Raw genomic sequence first — 25,256 nt, 5'->3', positions numbered from 1 at the left:
ATGTCTGTTTGAATTTAATACCGATTCTCAACATTTATTTTCTAACTATAAAATTAATTCTGAATTGTAAAAGGTTGGTGGCTTATAACAGGAAGAAGCATGTTTATCAATTTATACTAATTTATCACATAAAAAAATAAAAAGTTCATAGCTAATTACAAATTAGTACTTAATAAGCTTAAATAAAATAATTAATCATAATTGTTAACCATTTTCTTATGAAGAGTTGATAACATGATGTACACTACAAGTAAAATATATAGTACATATATTAAAATATTGCTAAATCGGATTAAACAAAAATATTTAAAAAATATTGATAAATTAAATTAAGATTTGATTAAGAAATGAAGTGAAATTTGATATCTTCATGGTTATACATTTTATAGTTTTTATAGTTTTACTTTAGAATATTTATAAGGTTATTTCCATTACCTACGTGATATTTCAATTAAAAATAACATTTATTATACAAAGTTTGAAATTAACTATTATAAACTTATCTCGAATAGAAAAACACTTAAATAAGTTCTGATAATTTATAAAATTATTTGAAAATTAATTTTTACTTTTTAATCGCATTGTGAAATTATATAGTGATATATATATATATATATATATATATATATATATATATATAACTTATATAGTTTTTACTACAATACGAATGTGGTATGTTGAAAACAGCATGATCGACTGCCTACATGAAATCATTGACCCTTGAAGGATAATTAAATTATATTGTATGTATAATAAGAATTATTTGCATATTTTTAATTAATACCAGTAAGAAAATGTATTAAATTTTTAAATTAATTTACTTTTATAAGAAAAAATGTATAAAATATAATTATTTATTATTTTCTTCCTTGACCATAAATGAAATAAGCCATTGAAGGATGCAAATTCTCAGCACACCCAATATATACACATTGTGTTAGTGAGTAATGTGTTGATTAAGAATCAATTATAAATTGTAAGGAATTATGAAGGATAAGGAGTTTTGTTTTCAAGTTCAATGACCATTAAAATGAAAGAACGGCAATAGCTATAATAATCGTATTTAAAACACAATTTAAATTTTTTACTACAGATACTCAAACAAACTTTGTAGAGTACGGTTTTTCTTTTTTAACTATAATATAGCTGTAATAACGCGAATAAAACTTTATTCAAGGCATATTTATTCCATAAGCTCAAAATTAACATAGTGATTCAATATGAACAAATAATCACAACCGTGTTAACGCGAACTTAACGTCGGTCCACGCGTTTATATATACGGTTCCGAGGTATCACAATGAGGTATCGTACCGGAGCTCATCGATAAACTTCTACAAATAGGTCATAACTGTGACTTAACTGGATGGGTAGTTTGAAATCAACTCAGGTGGTCATCGTTTCGAAATCCCAACGTTCAGCGTAGCTTAATATTGACAAACAGTGTCGTTTGTGCCACGTCGACTGTATCAAAAGCGTTTATCAAATTTCCGATATTTTTCACGGGACATTTGGTATCTAATAGGTAAACACGCATGTCTTTATCACTTGACGACGGAGTAGAAATCCAATATATTTAAAAGCGTTTGGCTTTGTAGCTTTTATATCCGTTCGAACTTAAGACCCATGCAATAACGAATACCGTGCGTGAAGATTACATATTTCGAGGGGACGCGCTGAGTAAATAAGTTTGAACGAAATCAGAGCTTTGATTTATTGGCTGCAGGTGAGTAACGGTCGTTTCCCCAACAGGGGTAGATAAAACGGCGGAAAATAAAAAAAATAAAACACCCGTGCCACGTCCCCAAAGTAAGTAATCCAGTCCAGATAAGCCTTCGGAAAGTTCATTATCGACTAAGAAAAACATTTTAATAAAATAACCTACGCGAGCCAAAAATGCGTTTTTTAAACACCGAATCCTGCAGAAAGTGCGTATAGAATTATCGAGGACTGAGGAGAGGATTATATTCTGGTGTGGGATCCGACGGTGTAGCTATTAGATTCAATGCCGCTGCAGACTCGGCGATGGTGACGGCGTGGCGGCGGCCATATAGAATGTGCGATGAAAGGTGTAAAAAATGTGTACAAATGATAAGGACAAGATAAGTCGAACGGAATAAAGACGGTAAAACATAAAAGGATTATATATATATAGATTCGAAATTGAATAATAATAAAATTAATTAATAATAAGAATAAAAAAAAAAAAAGGCCAGTTCAATGTGAAATCAAGATGATAAACTGATTTTGAGAGTACCTAGAGCAAGTGAAAATAAAAAGGTGGAAGAAATTCGTTCACATGCAAAAAATCTATAATGTAATAAATCGTAACGCTGCCGCGCGCCGATCGGAACAATACCATTTTACCGGTTCATTAAAATGGCTTCCCATCTCCAATCAAAGCTCGTTCATTATCTTGCCGAACCATGTTTTTTTTTTTTTTTTTAATTATACTGCGCCGACCTCTATGCCACCACCAGCATAAGGTAATACGATAATTTTTTTACGACACAAATTCCCGACTCGTTTGCAAACCATTTTGTTCAAAACGTAATTATCCGCGTGCGCGCGCCTAAAATTACAAATTGCTAGTCTCTTTTTATGCACACGCGGAAATCCTTTTCACGGAAGGAAAACGGTTAAAATACAAATATAAAAAAAAAAAAAAAAAACCTAAATTTTCAAGTACTACAGCATGCGTAACAAATGCACACATCGTCAATGGAGAGGCGGATGTCAATCGGAAGGGTGAGTGCAATGACAATGCCTGTACGCGTTTTGTACGCAAATATGTTTTCCATTTTCGGTTTTCGCATTTCATATAGGCAGTGTCTACATAATTCCCTTAAGCGACCCCACCGCCGACCAATTTTAAAGTTTATTAACAAGTTTGTCCGTTTGCCCGGCGCGCGCGTACGCATTATTCGCGAAAATCATTTGATTGCAAAGTTATAATATATAATGCATTATAGTGGCCAAGACCATTTTAGTTGGGAAAGTATTTGTCTTGAAACGGAACTTTCTGATTTATGACTGTCGACCAATTCCCACGGAATTTCGGTGGATAGGATTTGAGCAAAACCAATTTACCGTGTAACCTGAGCTTTTCACAAAATATTGATCTAATGTTGAAAAATATTAGATTTTCAGTATTTAAAAGTTATTATTAGACGAATTTTTTTACATTTGGATCAAAAATTAAAAGAAACAATAATTCGTACAATACAATTTACACGCTAAAATGCGTTATTAAATAATTTATTTCAAATCGGGTACCAAACTATTCAAAAAACTTAACCGATATAAACCGTGACATAATTTAGATTATTTTTAGTATTATTATTTATATTATTTCTCTACTGTATATCTAATAATTATCTGAACATTTTTAAATTTAAATTAATAGTTTTTAATAGTTTACTAACTAAATTACCTGACCATCCAAATTATATGATTATCACACCACCAAATTATAACTCTAAATTTATTAAATTCAAATCAAACAATATTTTCAACTACGAATAATGGATAAATAAATTATTTAAAACTATTAAACCCCAAAAAACCAATCTGTATCTATACAGTAAAGGTTATATTATGTTTGTTTTGAACTAATCGATGACAAAACTGTTTCCCGGATTATCATTGCGTAAGGTTTATGCATCGTCGATATAAAGAAACTGAATGCCACTCTGTAGCGTTAAAATATAAAATACTTTTTGGCGGACTGACGAGAGGTTCATTAAAATTGATAGACACTTGAAACTTTTTTATGTAGAATTTATGAGAGGTATTACAATTTGTACAAAAGTATATGCGGACAACATTGAATTAAATCAAAATAAAGTTTTTACTCGTTTCGATGCGCTAATAAACGTCATTATGTCATGTGAATTATACGCACATATTACAACAACTTTGAATCGTCGTCTAACGGTGGAAACGAATTGCATGTGATCAAAAACGTTATTCCATTAAAAATGCAACAATGTTCATAACGAGATAATTCACCGAAATTATTTAATACTACGAATATTATTAGATTTTATTCAGCGATTTTATTTAAGCTTTTCATCGGTCGCGACGCGTGTTCTTTTTTCTCTTCTTTTACTTTGTGCACGAATATCACAAGTTTTTAAAATTCACTCATTCAATTCGGTTATTACCTTGGGGCACGAAAAAAAATGTAAACATAATTTAAATTACAATTGCTCTCCTAAGAGTAGTACATCATATCATGAAAACATATGCACTACACATCCTGTCGTGATCTATCTGTAACTATTATATCTATACAATGTCCTTAACGATGACAGGAAATGTACACTTTTGCATCTGCGACGTGCCAGAGAAACTACATTCGTACATTAAGCAAAAAGAAACTGGACGATAAATGTTCTTCAAGATGGGATGTTACAGCAACTAAATTGTACTTTTTGGCGAAATTGTAATGGTCGAACTGCACATAGATCTAAAAATGTGACAATTTTATCTTTACAATAAATCTAATGATAATGTATTCTTTATGTTTAATCGTTGAAATCAGTATATATAAGGACAATTTTTTATATATTTTCGACAAAATTGAGGTTATAACAAAAAAGGATGTTAATTAAAGTATTATTGTTATTAAATTACATTATATTTTTTCTATTTGCCTAAGGGTTTTAAAAAATAACCAATGAATGAGATTATTTTTTCGAACATATTTTTTGAATCGAGTGCATTTTGACTTTTTTTTTCACCAGTTTAAAATTCGACTAAAACAAGTGAAATATCGAACACCCGTTATGAGTAGAACTAAAATACTATACGTTTACTTATCTTTATTGTTTTACGACTGCGACTCAGGAAATAAACCAAAAACATCTAAGCAAAGGATTGAAAACTGTAAGTCTTAGGCTAAACAGCTACGAATGACGGAAAGTAAGTGCATACTTCATAATATATAATATGTGTACATAATCTCGAACAATATTACTTATCCAGTGGCGGCCGTGGTTATCCTCGTTCATTTGTACTAGTATTAAGAGAATTAATTCGATCGATAAGTCAACCGACCCTCTTCTTCTCGCCAATAAGAGTGTACGTACGGCATACGTGTATACGTGTCTGCGTGTGCGGTTTTTGTCACGTATATAGTGAAGGGTGGCGTCAGAGGTGATACGAATAACGAATTTGCCAAAGTCAACAGGATCAGTGCACACTTGATGAAAACTCAGGGCAAAGTTTTTTTTGTTTTTTATTTTTTTATTTGTTTTTTACTGTTACTTACCTTGTTTGACTTTCGATTTATATATTTTTTTTCTGTCCGTACATGTTCATAGAATTTACGCACAACTACACACACGCCAACATGCACATTGCAAGCATACAAACACATGATTACCCGTTAACGATAAAGTAACATAATTTACTAAAAACCGTAAGTAACTCCCAATCGTTATATTATGGTTACGCTACACCATTTAAAATGTATAGTTAATAAATATAGAGCAATGAGCAATGTTCTGATTTTTGATCGTTAAAAAAATATAACATACAATTTGTGATAATAAATTTATAGCATAGCCTATCATTATAGTTCATTCACAGAGCCTAGATTAATTTTTATTTTATCTTTTACCTCAAAGAATTTAAAACAATCATACTTTGAGCATGACGAAAATCATAAATAAACATAACATCTATTTTACCATGATATTTATGTATATTCCTTCAAGACTAAAACATTATATAGGAGTACAGGAATCGGACGTATTCTCCGATGAAGGTTGTATATATTTTATTGTATTTTTTTTACTAAATTGTAAAACAAACTTAAAAATACATTTGAATTTATCATTTAAGTGTGACTAATTTATTGTGATTACCATTTAGCTAGATATTTCATATGACAATTTAAATATTTGATATACTAATATAATCAAGTTATAAATAATTTCCGGTCATAGGTAAATATTATTTTTATATCTGTTTATACACGTTGAAATTATCTGATCTCAACAATACTAACTTAAAACTTAAACTTTAATACGTAAGTGTTAAAATAAGTATTTTCAATACAATTTAGTGCGAAAATAATAATTATATTTACTTAAACATTATCTCATTCATAAAGCTATTATCATAATTGTTCTGAGTATAGAGTCAAAATGTAATATATTCATAAAAAATAGGTACTATACCAACATATTTTCTGTCACAGAGAAAAATTTTAGTGTTATTCAGATTAATTGCTTTCTATGAAATCTAATAACTAGAGTTTTTAGAAAATCAACTGAGTAATTTAAGACAAAGGAAATGTTATGAAAATAACATACAAACCAGAATTGCTTTGAATTTTATATTGTCTATAAATACTTCGTTAGTTTATAGTCTCTCTATATTTCCAATGCACTTGATAAATCATACTCAATGTATTAGCATACATCTCTGGGTTGTATTTTGTTTATTTTTATTTTTTACCATGAAATAAACGTATGGTGGACAATATATAAATATATATATTAAATATTGGTGGGATTTACGTTTCACCGTTATCATATGAAACGAAAACTAATTTTACATTGTTCAAAACAATGTGCCGTAATTAGGGTGTTCAGTAACTCTAAAACTTGACGGTCAGTTTACGTTTTATGCAAAAACTAAAATGTCAAGACTTGAACCCAAAAAAATAAACACATGCAACAAGATAAGTCACGTTTAATTCAACGTGAAGCACTAGGCAAAAACGACCATGTTTTTTGTTTTTCCGCCCGTTTATTTACCGTAGGTGTATGCGTATAATACATATTATACATGTAAATGTCGAACGTTTACAGATTATAGACTTATAATGCTTATAATGCTATATAATGACTTATATTCTAACATTAATCTACAACGTTTCATCACGTCCAATGTACCTTACGATAAAGTATATAACAAACGCTTGTGTATATTGTTTTTTGATAATTCTAATAGTAATGGAGCGCTTGTTAAAATTTTTCATCTAAGTAATTTAACAATTTATAATTCGGTTTTGTTCATCGTAATATAGTAGAATATTACGAAAAAATAATTAGTCAATTTGTTATATTGATTTTACACAAAAATATTATGAAATGGATTCGAAATGACTGCCTTTCTCTTGCACATCTCTGCACTATTTCATAAACTCTCTTTACATGATGACACTTCCTCTGATGTAATTCTCCTCATAATTTTAAGTTCTACCCCCGTCATCTTACATATGGTCAACTTCATCTTCAACGCTGATTTTTGCATCTAAATAATATTAGATTGTATTGATGTACATTCAACCTATTGTCATGCTATAGGTTGAATATACATCTTTTGGATAAAAGCAATATAAAAAAGGAGGTTTTGAAATTAATTTTATTATTTGAATGCAATTGCATTATAATTATAAATGCTCCTATTACTCAGAGAATTTCAATCAATTAATTTAAATTCAATTTAAAAATAATCTAAAAACCAAACCTATGTTCCTCGTTTTAAACGACTAACCACATAAACGACTATCTAGATGTAGAACTGTCACGTTCTCGATTTATATTCGATTAAAAAACTTTCGTGTAAAATGTTAGTGTTAGTAATTGTTATCATTATTTTTTTTTTAGTCGCAGTATTTGAAGTTGAACTTTCGAAAAAATCCATTTTTAGTTTTCGTCGTAACGTCGTAACTACACGTGTATACCTGATATTCGCATAGAACGAAAAGAAAAAATAAATGGTGTACAACTACTATTGAGATGCAGCAAGAAATTTGCATTATAAACGTCAAAGTGTATCTTTTTTTCACTACCCAGCAGTTTTCTGTGTAGCCGTAAATTATGAAAATTAAAAGAAATTAATGACACGAGACCAGTTTTGACACATAACATTGTAAATCCGGAGATTAAACTTTTTCAGGTTTGAAAAGCTCGTCATGACGGACACCTACACTTAAACACACAGATAAATAATACATAAAACAATAATAATATAATCTCTGAAAAGTTTAACTGAACGATCTAAAATGTATTACACTGCGTGCGCAACACAATGCTAAACTGAAAAAATTAATTTAAAAAGAATGATGTCATCAATAGAATTTCTTAAATACGTGTTCTACGATTAAAACCTAGTTCTAATAATTTTGTTTGTCTTTGTTTTCCATGGCCAATAATAATCAAATGGTGAAAAGTGAAATATTGGTAGATTATGTTTTTCATGTTACACGAAACGTTTACGATAATATATTACGATACTTTTTTGCAACATTTTATTATTTTCACGCGAAATTTCTTAGCATTGTGCAACAGTCGTTATTTTATTAAATGTCAGATATATCAAACGACACTATTTAATAGGAAGATAATGTATTATTTATCATAATTTATTACATACGCATCACATCCATCTTGGTTCGCAACACATTTCGACACATTTCAAGAGAGTGAAATTAATATCGATGAGTTTTGTTTTTGATAACAAATCGACGCCTTCTAATTGCACAGAATAAAGTTTCTCGATGCAAAAAAAAAAAAAAATCACGTCGAAGTATATTTCAATTAAAATTAGTGAAATATAATAAAAACTTATCCAATTTAAAATCTCCAAGTTAGGACAAACATCGTTATATTTTTTACACTTTGCATTGTACGTTAAAAGCGAAATGTATATTTAAGAATTTTTGTGACATAATTTAATTTCATAGAGATTTGTTCAAAATGTATTTAAAAAGTAATTAATATTGTCCGTTGATTAAATTAAGAACACAACCTAATTAATGCGGAGTTCAGAAAAATAAAAGAACTGTATAATAAGCTCCAAAAAGTTTTCGTTCTAAAAACTTTCGGAGGTTTTGCGAAAAAAAAATAATATTGAAAACGAGTTTTCACGTTAAACTTCAATAAAAAAAAAAAGCAAACATTCGTGACTGTAAAAACAAATACGTTCAATATTTCACACGAAATTACTATCAAGAAGTCAGAATATTAATAACGGTTATACTGTATCTATTCGCGAACCATCCACGTACGAGCTTTGCGGTGGCGTTCAACACAAATAAAATACGGATATTACGACGCGCATGAAAACCATAAGTTTACGAGCGTTGAAAACATCGTAGAGAAGGTGAGCTTCGAATAACTCATTGATTCCGGGAATAGACTAGTAAATCCTCGCGAGACAATGTAGCTGTGTTTCGATTATATTTACGAAACTATCGAGTGTTTCCGATAAAAACGATAACTTTTTAATAACGGCTTTAATTATGAACTTAATTTTTTGTCATCAAAAATAATTTTCAAATAATTAAACAGGCAAATTTTTCGATTAATTAATTAAACATTGTAGATCGATAGTTTATCATTACCGTCGAAATCCACCAGACGACAATAATCAGTCGGCGATGAGAGTTAATATTTAATAATCTTAAGATTGAGTTGGTAAAATATAAGTACTTTGGTAACTTCAATCTTTAATAGTTCTTAGATAATTTTCAATTAGTTTTTTTTGAAAAGTTTTCAAGAATAATCCATCTAGAGAAATAAGTGGATGGACAGGTACTAAAATACATGTTGTGCATCACGGTTTATAAATATTCATATTTAAAAGAGATTAACCGGTCAACGGGTTTCACTTCGTACCAACGACTGAAAAACACGTGGGATGGATAAATATGGACACAATAACAGGGCTTCGGTTTAAGAAACTAACGACGATGATCATCGGCGATTGTATGCACGCGAAAGGATGGAAGGGTGCGTTGCGGGGTTGGTCGGCGGGAATGTTCAGAGAACGTGACTTTTGGTCCCGACAACAACGGGTGCCGCGCTACTTCTATACCGTTATGGTCGGCGGCGCGCGCATGTACAATGGGAACGTAATTTACGTCCACGTCCCGAAGGTGCCAACCGACGCGCCATAGCTGGCAAATCTCTCCAGTCGCAAACTTTGTGGCCCCTCGTATTGTTCTGTTCTGCGGGCCACAGAATCCCTGTAAAAACAATATCACGAATCACACACACACATACACACACACGCACACATCATAGCACGCACACCGGGGCTTCTCTGGGACGATAGACGTGAGGGTGCACGTGACAATAATATCACGATGATAATAATAGTTACAACAGTAGTTGTGGTGCAGTGCGGTGGCAGGTAAAAGAGGTAATAGTAATAATAACGGTTCACGACGGCTATATTGTACCGCGTCGTAGCTGAAACACAACCCTCTCGATTGCCACTACCCCTATGCACGGCCCCTACCGACCTGGTCCAATGCGATGGCGTAAGGGTCGAGAAACTGCACACGATGTAACATAACGATATTATAATAATAACATCGAATCCATTGCCATCGCCCGGCATCTCCGGGGACGGGTCTGCCGGGGTCGCGAACGCGAACATCAAACAGGTGCGTATGCATAAGATACGATCCCAGTGCCGCAACTTGAAGTAGGTGGGAACTGGCGGTCGCCGAAAGCGTGGCTAAGTAAAAAGGCGCACGTTTGAGTCAAATTAAAAAATTGTTTTTTTTTTTTTTGTAAATTATAAAATTAATTCGGCAAGGACACCACGGAAGGTAATCACGGTACAATGGATCATTCATACATATATATTTCATACGTTTCAAATACGCGCTCCGCTGTTAAGTGGATATGCAGTGTGCGCTATACGGCACCGTCGTTGTAATCATATACTCTGGTGACCGTCTAGTGGTTGCTAAAACACTTGCTGGTAACGACCATGGACGAACGCTGAACGTAATATCTTTCAGAGATTCTGTACGAGGTGTAGATGCATTGGATAACGGGTTACGGGGACGATATTATCGGGGGACTAGCCACTAGAACAATATTTCCTATTCGTATGGACGCGCTTTGTTTAAATTTATAATACTGTCGTAGGTACCATGAAAATATTACATATGCCTTATCTTTTGTTTAATCGTCTATACGAACAAATTTATACAAAAATAGTGCGCTTTGTTTGCGACACATTAGATCAAGGCGGCAAAAAGAGATCAAGAGGAAATATCAAAGCCAAAAAAAAATAAAAATCGTTTTTCTTAATCTTTACTCAAACTTACGTCTCAATTTTTGGTTTTTTACAAGACCAATTAATAAATCTCTATCGCTTATTAGTTGCTCATAGTTTAGTGTTCAAACATCTCTTTCCACTTGAGATGGACTTGTTCATAAAAGTAATTAGGAAACTATAGTTTAAGTCATACTTTTAGTCGAAGTATTTCAAAGTATTCATTCTGTAATCTTGACAAGCACCACGATATTACTTAGACTTTAGAAGGTTCTAAAGATTATACTTCTTTTTTCTCTGGAAATGTTTAACAAGTTTATTAAAGTTAAAATCACCTAAAATGTCTAAAGATTTAAATGTATTAAGATGCCACGTATTTTTAATACTTCATTTTAAAATGAGAAATACACTAAATACGATAATTTCAAATAATATTATGATATCATATAATATAAATATCCAGTTTTACATATTCTAGGTCTTATAATATCGTCGTATTTTTGGCAAAACCACATGAGTTAACTTTTGGAAATTTTTCCGGAAGAATAGAAAACTGTAGTGGAGTTATTTTATGTTACTTGATTTAACACTAAGGTAGGTGTTTTTGTTCTAGTTAATAATATCTACTCTATTATCACAAGAAGAATAATTTTATTCAAAAGTTATTTCAAATATGTTTGGAAATTCAAAGTATGGAAGTCAAAGGAAAATCAACATTTCAACTTCCGTAGTTTTCCTATAGAAACGATTATTTATACAATATATGATTTTGGGCATCATAGTTACTTGAAAAGTAAAAACAAGTATATTTTAAATGTGTAATTAAAAATTCAAAAATTATCACTGACATACGAGTATTATACGAATAGTTACAGTCTTTCATGATGGATTTTTAATTTAATAGCTCATTATGGAGTGTAATATTTTTGGTTACAATTTCAAATAGTATATTCAACTACTTTAATTGATCGCAATCAAAAATAGGTAATTACAATAATTAAATATTTAAATTTTGACTTACAGACCACCTTTTTGAACAGAAATTATTACACACATATTGGACCTTAATCTTTAAGCTTGTGAGTGACGTATTTTAACTACAGTTTATACAGATTAAATGAAAAAATTAAAGATTAAGAGAAAAAATTAAAAATGTTATTAAAACTTCAATTATGTTAAAAATATATATACTTATAAATTTTAAGATAATGAAGTAGACGAAAGCACAACATCATTGAAAAAATTAAGTTGTATGCAATTTTTTTATCACCATTTAGTGTGGTTATTCATAACACGTAACAAATACATAACTAAACGATAGTTCTAATTATGATAAAGTTATGGTGTTTGTAAAGTGTATTCATTTCTGTTGAAAATTAAACTTAATAGTCATTTTGATAATTAAATTAACATAGGGGCATCAATGGTCTCGACATTAAATATTGCGTTATAAACAAGTATCGAAAGCATGAAACATTATTAATAATTCACATCCATTGCGTTTATATTTATATTCGTTTCGAATGCATCTAAGTATTTAATATTTTCAAGTGATTTCATTATTTATTCAATATATGGACAGTTTGTGATGGTGGTGATGATGACAGTAGTGTATTGGTTTTGAACAAATGACGAGGGTGATTACGTAGAGAAAACAAGATAGATATATAAATGGATAGGAAAAAAGAGAGAGAGAGAGTGACAGAGACAAAAGGAACAGAGAGACAAATTAAACAAATTAAATCTTCTCGATTTTCGATCATCATTCTCGCCTCCTAAAACGACAAAGGTAAAAAAATATACGAACGGGAAAAAATTATTTATTCTCCGATTAAATATTTAATTTTTGTCAAGTACCGCACGTCCGTCGCGCTCGATGATAACAAGAGATTCGATGAGGCGACGAAGACGACGAACAAAAACATTGATCACAATTTATGTATTTAGTACATAATACTGTTATGCACCACGCCGAGATATTTTTTTTAATTCCGGTGGAACGAATACAGAATAAACAATCCAGCGTGTAGTGGTGGCACCGCTTTAGTCCATTAAAATTACAAACGTTATTCCAAACCGAAATGCGATTATATTGATAAAAAATATATGGGGTAATTGATTTAGTCACGTTCGGAACGGAAACTCAATCGACGAATCGATGACGTTTAAAATTGCACGGCGACAAATAGTAGAACAATTGCATTATAAGATCCAGAGACATCTCGGCGGAGTGGATGCTCGCGACACTGCAAATGTATATTAATAAATAATATATAACACACCTATGCGTGTTGTACGTATAATTTATACTTGTTACTAGGGTTGTAAATTTGAAATATTTCACATGAAATATTTCATAATTGAAAATTTCATTCTTTATAAAATATTTCAATGAAATATTGAAAAATATTTTTTTTACGTTTGAGATAACGACTGTAAAATGTCATTTAATCAGTTGATATTATATGATATCGTTTCGGTACAATCTTGGGCTTTCCCATTTAACGTGATATCACAGATATATACTATTTACTAGATGTCCGACTTGGTTCCCATACTTGAAGCTAATAGTCATAATGCAGATTGGGCATTGTTCACAAGCCGATATTATCAATTTTAGTGATAACAGAAAAATTATAATTATAAATTATAATTGAGGCAAAAAAATGTCTGTTGAATTGACATTAACAGATAATTTAACTGATATAAATAAATCTAATTTAAAAAGAAAAATTATATATCTGTGTAGAAATAAATTAAGTCTTGATCATACTATTTTTAATGAATTAGATTGCAATTCAAGTATTTTAGAAAGACCTCACAAAATGGTTTTGATTTTCATTTTAGTAAATAGATACTTGAATGTTAGACTTAAATCGTTTGGTAAAAAATTTACTGCATCTATAAATACTATTAGTAAAAGGCATAAGCTTAATAAATTAGTCTTATTTTCTAATCATTAAGTATTTATTTGTAAAAATAATGTCATAAGATGAGATGTGTTATTTTGTATGTACATATCAATATATTATATTATATAAATAAATTCAACAGTTCATCATTTATCACTAAATAAGCAATTAAAATAAACTTTTTTAAATTAATTACAATATTGTCTATTTATTTATTTATTTGTCATTTAGGTAGTACAAAACTAATTGGCCACTTCTTAGCGTAAACGTTCGTCATGGTGTCATGCAGTAACAAAACCAACTATTTACTTTTATGTAATAAAATAAAAAATATATGCAAACCATTATAAATATGCATAAGAATTTAAACATTTTAATTTATTATAATAATATTATATTATAAATTTGTAATTATGTTATCATAATAATTGTATTGATAACAGATTGTAAACATTGCCCAACCTATTTGGCTTCAAACACTGATACGTAGTGGTATTTGGAGTCAGGCATCTAGTAAATAGTATATATCTGTGCGTGGTATAGTCTATCAGCTGCCTACACAGATATATACAATAACTACAATAATTATTGTATATATCTGTGGCTGCCTATAAATAGGTAACAGATATGTTTAATATTAATATATATATGTAGTAACGACAAAACCGGCGCATTATTATTGATAGCAGCTATTTTTATGATAATATTCGTCTAATAAGTAATAGTTCTAATCGCCTGTGATTTATTTACATGTTACTAGTCAAGTTTTCTGAAGTGTTTTTAGCCATCTAAATTTTAATTTCCATACTTTCTTGAGTATATTAACGAGAACATTATACATCCCTAATTTATGATTTGTTTAACTATGCAAAGGAGCTTATTTTAATTTTATTATATTGTTATCTTTAAATAAAATATTTATATTAAATGAATTCAGTAATTTTAATTTTAATTTCCATACTTTCAATAGTATAGTATTTAAAAATGTATATTTACCTAATGGCTAATTATTATGATTTTATATTTTATACTGTTGAGTTATTTGTTTAACTATGCAAAGGAGCTAATTTTTATTTTTATTAAATTAGATTTATTTAATTACATTATGTTTATTATCTTTTATACATATTTATATATACATATATATATATATTTATTTTATTTATTATTTGTGTATAAATACAATGCAATATTGTACTCCAATATTGAATTGTAATTTTCATCTTTCTTTAAATACATTTCCAGATGCTGGTATAATATTGTATGTTTCACAATATTCATAATAAATTTTATAAATATGTGCTTAACTTTTAAACTCACTAGGTACCGATATATTTTTTTGATGAGAAACTTCTGAAATAATGTGATAGCTGATGAGTAATGGGACTACTGGCAACTTATTTATAAATTCATCCATATTTTGTAAAATTTCTTTGGATTGTTGGATTTCTTGGATGTTCTTTGGACCAATGACTATTGGTATCTTACCTCTTAAATCAATATTTATAAATTATAATAACTATAAACTAATATGGTGTTAATTGTTAATTTATATAAATTAGTTTTTATTTCTATTTAGTACAGTTAATAATACAAAAAGTATTCTATAAAAAATAAAACATAAAGCATTATATTTTTACTGAAATGAAACAACATTTTTATTTTTCACTCAAATTATATATTTCAAGAAATTTTCATGAAATTTTACAACCCTACTTGTAAACGTATTTAAAGCTACCGGCAACTGCAAAGCAATACCGCGATACACCGATCACATTATCTCTAATGAAAAATGTACAAATCTAACACTTCATGGGTGATGTAACAACTACAAAAAACATTAATTTCGAATAACGAAACAACACAAGAAACTGGGCAGGTTTTAAAAGAATAAAATATGGAGTTTAACAGTGAAATCACGTTTTAACTAATTCCGAACAGAGGATTTTTTTTTTTTTTCTATGGTTGTATTGAAATTGTCGGTATGCCGGATATCAAAGATCGAGGAAGACCCATTTTAATCAGAATGTCTTTAGAAGCATATTAATAAATAAAATTAATTTTTTCAGTGATTTTTTGGTATTAACCAGATAATCAATCTACCTAGTTAACAAAATTGAAAATTAATTATTTTACATTCTACTCTCAACATTATTTTTGATCGAGTTAATAATAAATACCTAATAAAAAGAACATATCGAAATAGTTTTATTTTTGTATGAACTTATAAAAATCAAAGACAAAAAAGCAATGAGCATTGACATAACTCGTGCTACCGGAATCGAAATTGTAGATGAATTAAAAGTTTTGACGAAAATGATTCCCATCAAAATATTCAATGTTTTTATAAATACAGAATTTTCCCTAAATATATATATATTGTGTTATATAAATATGTATACTGTATCGTACTTTTAACATTACCAATACGTTATTAGCAATAACTGTATCCAGTAAAGAACAGAATTATTCAATAATTAAACTTATAAAAAACTAGGTCAACCATGGTTGATAATATAATAAATATATTTGCTATGATAGCAATCAAATATAAATTAGGAAAACATTTAATGTAGTTTATATTGTAAAAAATTTTGCTAATGCAAAAGCAAAAATTATAAATTTTGATAACTTTTTATATTTTGTAACTAGTATATTTATTTGAATAATGACAATAAAAATAATTTTAAAATATTTTATTTGAACATTTATCGTAGGATTTAATTTAATTTAGCATATATTTATGTAAAGAAAATTAGTAGAAAAAAAAACGTCACGCTGGATCGAATCTTGGTTCTATTCAGCAACTCAATCTATAAAATATACTTGAATAATACATTTTGAGGATCATGATAAGAAAATGAAATAAAATAAGTTGATAAAATAAGCCTTATACAAATATTCTGCGTAGCTGTACAGTAGGTAAATAAAATAACCTACAACGAATTATAGTCTGTCAGTAAATATAATAATATTGTTTAAGTATTCGTGTGCATATTGTTATTTTTATTGACCTTTATTTCTTCAGAAAGATAAGGGACCTCACTGAACAGGCTTGTATATAAAATATTGTATAAACGGAGTGGACGTCTTTATTAAAACAATCAATAATTTTTTAATATAATATGTACATATAAATATGTTATATAAATAAATATATATATATTATATTAATATGTTTCGATAGATTTTTCTCAAATCCAGAAATGAGGATTGAAAATATACATTGTAAAATAAAGAGAGATATTATTTTTACGTGTATAATATACTATATAATACATTTCTATTTTTTATTTTTCTTAACACGTATAATGTATATATAGTTCGTGCACTGAGTCCCGGATCCTGTACGGTGATTACTTTATTCATATATATATATATATACGTGCATATATACGTGGGGCGTATCAGAAACGAAATTCGAGTCATAAATATAAAGTTGCCGGAGTAGTCGGTTTAAGAGAATTATGCCACACGGTGTACCATTGACAATGACGGAAACTCTATGTTTATGCTGCGAAACGCGGTATTTTCCGTTGTAGTCCTTTTGAATAAATTTAACTTTTCAGGGTCTTATATTGCAAACGAAAACTGCCAAACGTTTACCGGGACTACACAAAAGAATAAAACGACGTGTATCAAAACGAAATTTCAATTCCAGAACGGCTGCATCCGAATTGGGTTCCGAATTTAAAATGACTACACTAGTTGGGTCTCGAATTGTTTTAGGTATTACACTAGTTGGATCCCGGATTTTTATAGGTACTACACTAGATGGGTCCCGAATTTTTATAGGTACTGCACTAATTTCTGAATATTTTTTGGTAAGTACTACATTTTACTAAAATTTTTCTTCCCATTTAACAGACTTTGGACTGTCTATAATCTATTTAGACCACAGATATGGTTAAAAATGTTTTTTATAGTTTTTTTTTTTGTTTTTTAGTTTTTTTTCCATTAATTTTTATTTATGTTATATAATAATTTTAACATTTTTAATATTTTTATCAACTCAATTCTAATAATTTATATTTTAATGGAAAAGAAAATTAATAGTCAAAAAAAAAAACTATAAAAATACATTTTTAAACATACCTGTAGTCTAAATAGATTATAGATAGTCCTAAGTTTGTCAAAATAAGAAGGACAATTTCATTATAATGTAGTACTTAGCAAAAACTATTCAGGAACTAGTATTATACCTAAAATAATTCAGAACCCAACTAGTGTAGTACCTATAAAAATCTGGGACCCAATTAGTGTAGTACCTATAAAAATCCGGGACTCAACTAGTACACTACCTGTGATTAGTCCCTAGTACTCGGGACTCAACTCGGATGCTCCGTTCAAAACAAACATAATACATACGTATACCTATGTAATGCTTATTTATACGCACATGGACACGCGCGTGTATGACTTGGGAAACAATCGCAACCCAAATTTTAATTCGTAGTATATAAAAATCACGCAGACGAGCAATACGGAAAATTAAAAGTGTTTTCAAATACTTGGACGCTTGAAGTGTACACATAACATATGTAAACATGATACATATTAATCGATGTATAATCCGGTCCAGAGTTAACTGTTTTGCGACGGCAGTAAGCACACAAACGTGGGCGCATCGTAATCACAAGCGAGTGCTACTGACTTTTAGTTAAGATTGAATGTACAAATAACATTATATCCTACGATAATGTGTTGAAGGCTCGTTATTATTCGTATAGCTCATTGTCGTGCGCAATTTTCATAATAAGTAAGTTACATTACCAGAATAAATAATGAAAACTAAAACAAATATTTAAATGATGTTAAGTGAAAACATACATTTCAGGAAACGTGCTTAAAATGTGATCACATTGAGATTACGCCAAAGTACAAAATCGTAAATGTTACTACGATATCATATTTGCTTGGTCAGTTACCCGTTACGGCCCGCAGTGCGTCTTTGGACGTTTCACGGCAACCACGGAGGAAACACTACGTAATAAAATCTAGGCTTAAGGCCGAATGTAGATAACCCCATCATCATCATCTCCATACCTGGCGTACACCCTATTTGTCTTTCACCAAGGTGGATAAAAGGAAATCACTCAGTTAAACGCTAATTCAATATACATATATTATATAAAACATGTCGAGGAAAACGGTGGTTTAAAGAATGGATGGATTAGCATGTGCGCTTGACAAAATATCATGATATCTCATTTTGCCGATTCTTACCATAAACCTATATATATAACCTATATTCCCACCCCCAATCACGATCCGTTTAGTTACACGTCTCCGTAGTATACACATTCGGAATAGACTTTCGTCGTGGCCTGCGTACAGCTTGAGCGAAAAAATCCACTATCTATAAATCTGCTACGCTCGCCTTTCATTGTACTATCCAATATGGTTACAGCAATACACGCTATTATCACAGGACAATATCTTCGTTAAAATTGTGGCGCGCACTTGCGGTGCAGTACCCATAATGTTACGCAATGCAAGCGATCGATTGTTGTCGCTATTGTTTTTCCCGACCGGCAAATACCGCAATCGGTCACCGCGGTCATCGGTCGACTACGACAAACGCGGTTGTCGTCAATTCGTCTACGCGCCGGACGCAGCATTCAGTTAAACGACACGCGATCGCAGTCTTGCAGTCGTAACGTGTACGAAAACAATAAAAATCGTTCGCATCGTCCTTCACGGGTCTGCCGGTGTAAGCGTGTGATATTTACCTGCGTACATTTATTTTTATTTCATTGGAAACAGCACGGTGTCGACCGTGTTAGAGCCATAACGTCGTGTGAATATCGTCGAGTCAATTCATTGCGTACTCCAGGCACAGACGTCGGCGGACGTTGGTGTGATACATTCGCGTACGACGTGACCCGTCGGCGATTCGGGCGAAAACGATCGGCTTGAAGTTAAGTGTGTACCGTTCGGGTGGGAGAGGGTGTGCCATTCGTGATAGAGGGAGAAAAATGCAATTCGCTGTCAAAACTTTGAAGGGTTCAAGCAGCAGGCGTCTAGTGAGAAAGGAGCGCGGTGCGTGTGACGATGACGGGAGAACGCAGGACAGCGACCGCGGCAATTGCCGGCCACGGACGTTGAAAGTTTGTACCGTTTTGTTTTTTTCTTTTTCCATCCCGTTGTTTGTTTTCATTTTTATTTTTTAATGATAAACTACCTATACGTGTACGCACACAAACATAAGACACGTAATATACGCGGCCGGCAGACAATGGCTGTAGTAGCGTCGTGCACGGCATATTATTACATAGTGACGGCGACGGGTTCTGACGTTTAATGTCCGGAAACTTTGCCGTTTTTTCCCCGGGTTTCCACTCGGCCCTCGCATCCGCTGACCCCCCGGGGAACTCAGTCACGGGATCCCGTCAATGTCAAGGATAGTCGGCGGTAGGGCGTAGGGCAAGCCACGGGAAAAATTGCCTGTTTTTCACCGGCAACGGCTCTCCGGGGACGACCCCGGACGGTATATACGTCAGCGTAATTTCAAGAACTTTTTCACCTCTCCACCACTGTCCGCCGACGACAGTCCCCGGGGTGCACTTTCCTCGTCTTTCTCCGGCAGGTATGTACGTATACAATATGTATATGTACAAGCCGCGTGTCCGAGACCAATTCATTTCGCCACCACCACCTCCATTGCCGCTGAGTCCGAGATCGAACGATACGCCCTACGTCGCGTATACCATGCTTTTCTTCCAAGACCGCGTAATAATATTTTACCGTATAATGTATACAGCCGGTCTCAATAACAATAATAACAATAACGTAATCCCGGGGGGAGGAGGGGCCGGCTGGCCGGTCGTAATTTGTTTTATTGCCCACGCGATTCCTATAATACTCAAGATAACAACATAATACAGTGGCAATGTAATAATACGAAGAACGTCAAGCAGTATCACGTACGTATAGGCATTATACACGTCACCAATGACGTATCAACATTTTATCGTAGATCATTCCGGGTCACAGCGATACACTGGCAAAATCTAAGAGAAAACAGTACGCTACAGGAAAGGTTTGTCCTGTTCCTGCACCAACAAAAATATACCAGTACATGAGTTCAGACACGAAAAAAAAGTTTAAAAATACGCAAACCCCTACACGAACAAAAACAATAAAAGTATGAATTGTCTTACATGACAATAAAATTTAACGCATTACTTTCTGAACTGAATAATTTTATGTACAAATGGATAATATAATATTTTTATTTATATGGTTGCTGTGTATTCAGTACTCAAATTCAATACTCTACATAAAATTGAAAATCGAGTTAGAAATTAAAATTTTTTTTATGTAACGCTATAACTAATATATTTTAACCACACCGAGTCATCAACTAAATTTAAGTTGTCAGTCCTGAGTGGCGATTAAGTTAAAAAAAAATTTGCATTAGTTTCAATTTTTATCCAGTTAGGAATTTGACACGTATAAAATTTTGTTCATGTTGTAATTTACGGACCACTATAATTTTGTTCGTGTCGCGAAGCATAGTGATTTTTATTCAGCAATATCTCGCGTGGGAAATTTAATACATTCCTACAGAGTACTATCGATGAATTGAGTCCAAGGCAATTTGGGGTATCACCGATATTTTACACGATTATCTTCGAGTTCAAATTTATTTTAAACTCTCATTTGACAGTTAAAAAAATATATATATATATATATATATATATATATATATATATATATATACATATAAATACTTTAAAATTATTTTACACATAACCTAACCAAACGTATTAATTTCATCTTTAATCGTTATACTAAATTTAGTTGCACTGAACCTAATTGAAAAATATATATATACATTGTATGCCACGATATCTATCTTTTGTATTTCCTTGTGTGTACACTGTACACCCTTGCTTCGCAGACGATGTCCGTCCGATGAAAGTCGACGAAAAAACGATCGACAAAATAACATCGAAAACTATGTTAGGATAAAATCCGATTATCGACAATTAAAAACCGGTATTAACGGTATAAACTTTACCTGTATAATTACGTGTAAACGATAGCGAGAATATTAGGATTTTCCTCAGAACTACAGCAGTCACAGTCCCTCATGCCGTATTATTATTTCAGTACCACTGAACAATGCTATAAAGAACCATTGGCCACTGCCGTGTACTTGTTTTTCGTCGAACAATTTATTACACTGCACAGTCTCTGTTCAAAACAACGCCAACACGAAATCATGATTATTTTTTTATTTGAATCGATAAACCGATTTACACTGATCGTCTTTTTAATTAAATTCTCAAAGTATAATTTTAACAACTTAACCGTTCGGTTTCACGAAAATCCCCATAACAATATCCCTCTAGTATTTGAATTCGAATTTAACGTTTAAAATATGATTACTATGATATAACACAAATTTTAAGTCGATTTGCCAGAGTATATTTTTTTTCATCAAAAAATAAAAACCTCTTGAACCTACTAATTAAACACTTTTCTTTTCTTAGTTTTCCCGATGATCCTTTAAGAAGACTCAAACGAAGTGGGGTCAAGATATGTCTACCGAACTCTTTTAAGCTTTTAATTATTAAGTGTAGTGCCTTCCCAGATCAACTACTTATATCATGTTATGTTTATCAATTTTATGAAAATCATTTATGTACAAATCAAAAATTAAAACTTCCAACTCCCTTTAAATACATTTTAATGTCTATATAAGACACAAGCGTTCCATTCTCACTTTTCAGCTTTAAGTTATTTCAACTCCATAATATTTTCTAATGTAATACAAAATACGTGATTTGTCATTCACAAAACTACTGTCTGTATCAAGTTAAAGTAAATAGTATTTTAATAACGGTGTCGTGGTCAAAAGTAATAAGAATGTGTAATGACTAAAAACATCAGATGATTACCCGGTAACATTTTCTGCCGTAGAAAGACTACATACAGTTTCATCTCGTGCGATTCAACAATTTAACGATTTCTCGTCATACGCACGTCCTTTTCCGTATTATACGTTATTACACGGGTCAACACAAACACACAGAATATTTATACGCATACAAGCCGAACAACTTTTCTCCGTTTACCACTAGTACCGGTTCACCACCCTCTCGCGGCAAGTCAACATGTCCATCACTTTTACTAACAACCCCTCGTTTCTTCCACCGCACTTAATTCGACCAAACCATCCTTAATTTATTTCGCTACCCTTCCTATTGAAAATTAAGGCTACGTGCTTGTATTCTTTCTCGCTGCGAGCAATGAACTCATTTTACTCGTCCGATCTCGTTACACGACCACAGCATCATTCCAGACTCCGGCAGAACTTTCCATTTGACCACACAATTACAAGGGTATACAATCCCAACACGTTACTGTATATGGCGGACTGCCGTGCGCTAACACACAGACAGTTTTATTAATTATCTATTTAAAGCACAAGCGTTTTGTGGCCCGCATAGAACAATGCAAAATGTATGCTGCGAACGCGACTTTGTAGTGTATCACATTAAATCTTTCTTTTACGAACGCTATTTCTACGCACATTTTCGGTAGGCATATCTTTTACTCGGCATTTTATCCACGACGAAAATGTATAATAATAATAATAACAATATAAGCCACACCATTTTGGATTGCTATTATTATTTTTTCTTTTGAACAAAATTTACCTCGAACAACGCTATACATAATATACATTAATTTTAAAAATAACAACCTAGTATGTGTACCTATTATTATAATATAGGTATCGTGTTTATATAATTTTTTATAACTTAACTGCTTTTCATAATGATGATTTTGTGCATAGTAACGAGATAATTTAGAATCTTTGAAAGCGAATTTAATTTAGTAACCACTACCATGGAGAAACGTTTTAAGTTAAAAATAATTGAGTTTTCTATAAGTTGTTAAGAAGTTGTTCACCTGGAGAATTTTTTCTTCAAATTCGAAACAATATATTATACGAGATAATTGGAAAGTGTATGCATAAAATACATAAATATGCGATTTCGTTTAATGCATACATTGGAGACGTATATCGCATATTTTATATTTTCGTGACCCACAGCATCCCTTAGAGTGTAAACAGAATTTTTCAAAACACTGAATAAATCAATATTTTTCCCGTTTGGGATTTTTAAACCTTGTTGTTATCGATTTCTGCTCTCCGGGGAAACATTGATACTTAATTAACAAAGTGGAAATTCCTTTATGAAATATCAATAATAATAATAATAATAATAATAACGAACAAGTTATTTCAATGATATTCTTTGTGGTAAGTATGCTGAAAACGTCAAAAAAAACCTCTGCTTTAATACTATAGGCATATATTAAGAAAATGAAACAAACGTTATGAGCTACTTCTTAAGATTATATACATTCCATCAACAATAAAAAAAAATCTTATACTCCAAAGTTGTTTCAAACTTAAATTAAAAAAAAAATAAATAAATAAATAATAATAATCATTTCTCTATAAAACACATTGATAAATGTAATAAAAGTCTTATGTACACCATAAAAAAAAACTTTGTATTTAACTATTTTAATAAGTACAAACTGTTTTCCTTTTTTTAGTAACTATCATTACTTATGAAAGTTATATGACTATAACACATTACAATCTTACTTTAGGTTTTTGATTTAAAATATATTTAATGATATATCATAAAAAATATGTTTCACTTCATTAATGTACAATTTCAATGATTTAATGATTTATATTCAGATAACTAAAAAAAAAATATTTTGAAATTAATAGTCGTAATCATTTCCACCAGTTCAAAAATTCAAGGAATATTCACATAGTATTTTGTTAATTAACTAGACAAAATGATTAATTTTCCTTACAAAAAACTTAATATCATTAAAATAATTCCTCTTAAAATCACCAAGTATTTATTTTAATATTTTCTAATGAAACTACATTACAAATTAAATTCCCCTAAAAATTATATTAGCAGTACCTACCATTATTTTAATCATATATTATTTATGTATACAAGTATACAAATATTACATTTGAGAAATACAGTTCGTTGTCTTTATATTCATTCAAAAGTTCTCTAGTATAGCCAAAATAATCGAGATTATTAAAGAACAAGATGTTGAAGGATCAGCATTTATTGATACATGTTTCAAAACAAGTGTTATTGCAAATTCCTTAATTTTAGACAAAATATTGAAGTAAGGCTATTATAGACAACATTTGAGAAAATAAAAGGGTAGGTATTAAAGAAGTGAATAATACTATTTAAATAAACAGGTTTGTAGTAAAAATAAACAATTTGTAACATTTTTTAC

At 30.9% G+C, this 25,256-nt stretch overlaps 2 protein-coding genes across 3 annotated transcripts in view; one reads left to right on the top strand and one right to left on the bottom strand.

The window, feature by feature from the left end:
* LOC112684558 (semaphorin-2A) overlaps positions 1–25,256 on the bottom strand; it is a 478,554-nt gene that overhangs the window by 400,679 nt on the left and 52,619 nt on the right. The gene's annotated exons all lie outside the window — the stretch shown is intronic.
* The window catches only part of LOC112684557 (myogenesis-regulating glycosidase), a 96,196-nt gene continuing 90,556 nt past the window's right edge, over positions 19,617–25,256 (top strand). Inside the window, exon 1 of the transcript XR_003148717.1 lies at positions 19,617–20,056. The gene's annotated coding sequence lies outside the window, so the exon portion shown is untranslated. The remainder of the gene's footprint in view (positions 20,057–25,256) is intronic.

This window comes from Sipha flava, unplaced genomic scaffold, assembly GCF_003268045.1.
Source record: "Sipha flava isolate LNK unplaced genomic scaffold, YSA_version1 252_pilon_pilon, whole genome shotgun sequence".
NCBI lineage: Eukaryota > Metazoa > Arthropoda > Insecta > Hemiptera > Aphididae > Sipha > Sipha flava.
The sequence above is the reverse complement of the archived record's forward strand: the minus strand, read 5'-3'. Positions and strand labels throughout refer to the sequence as shown.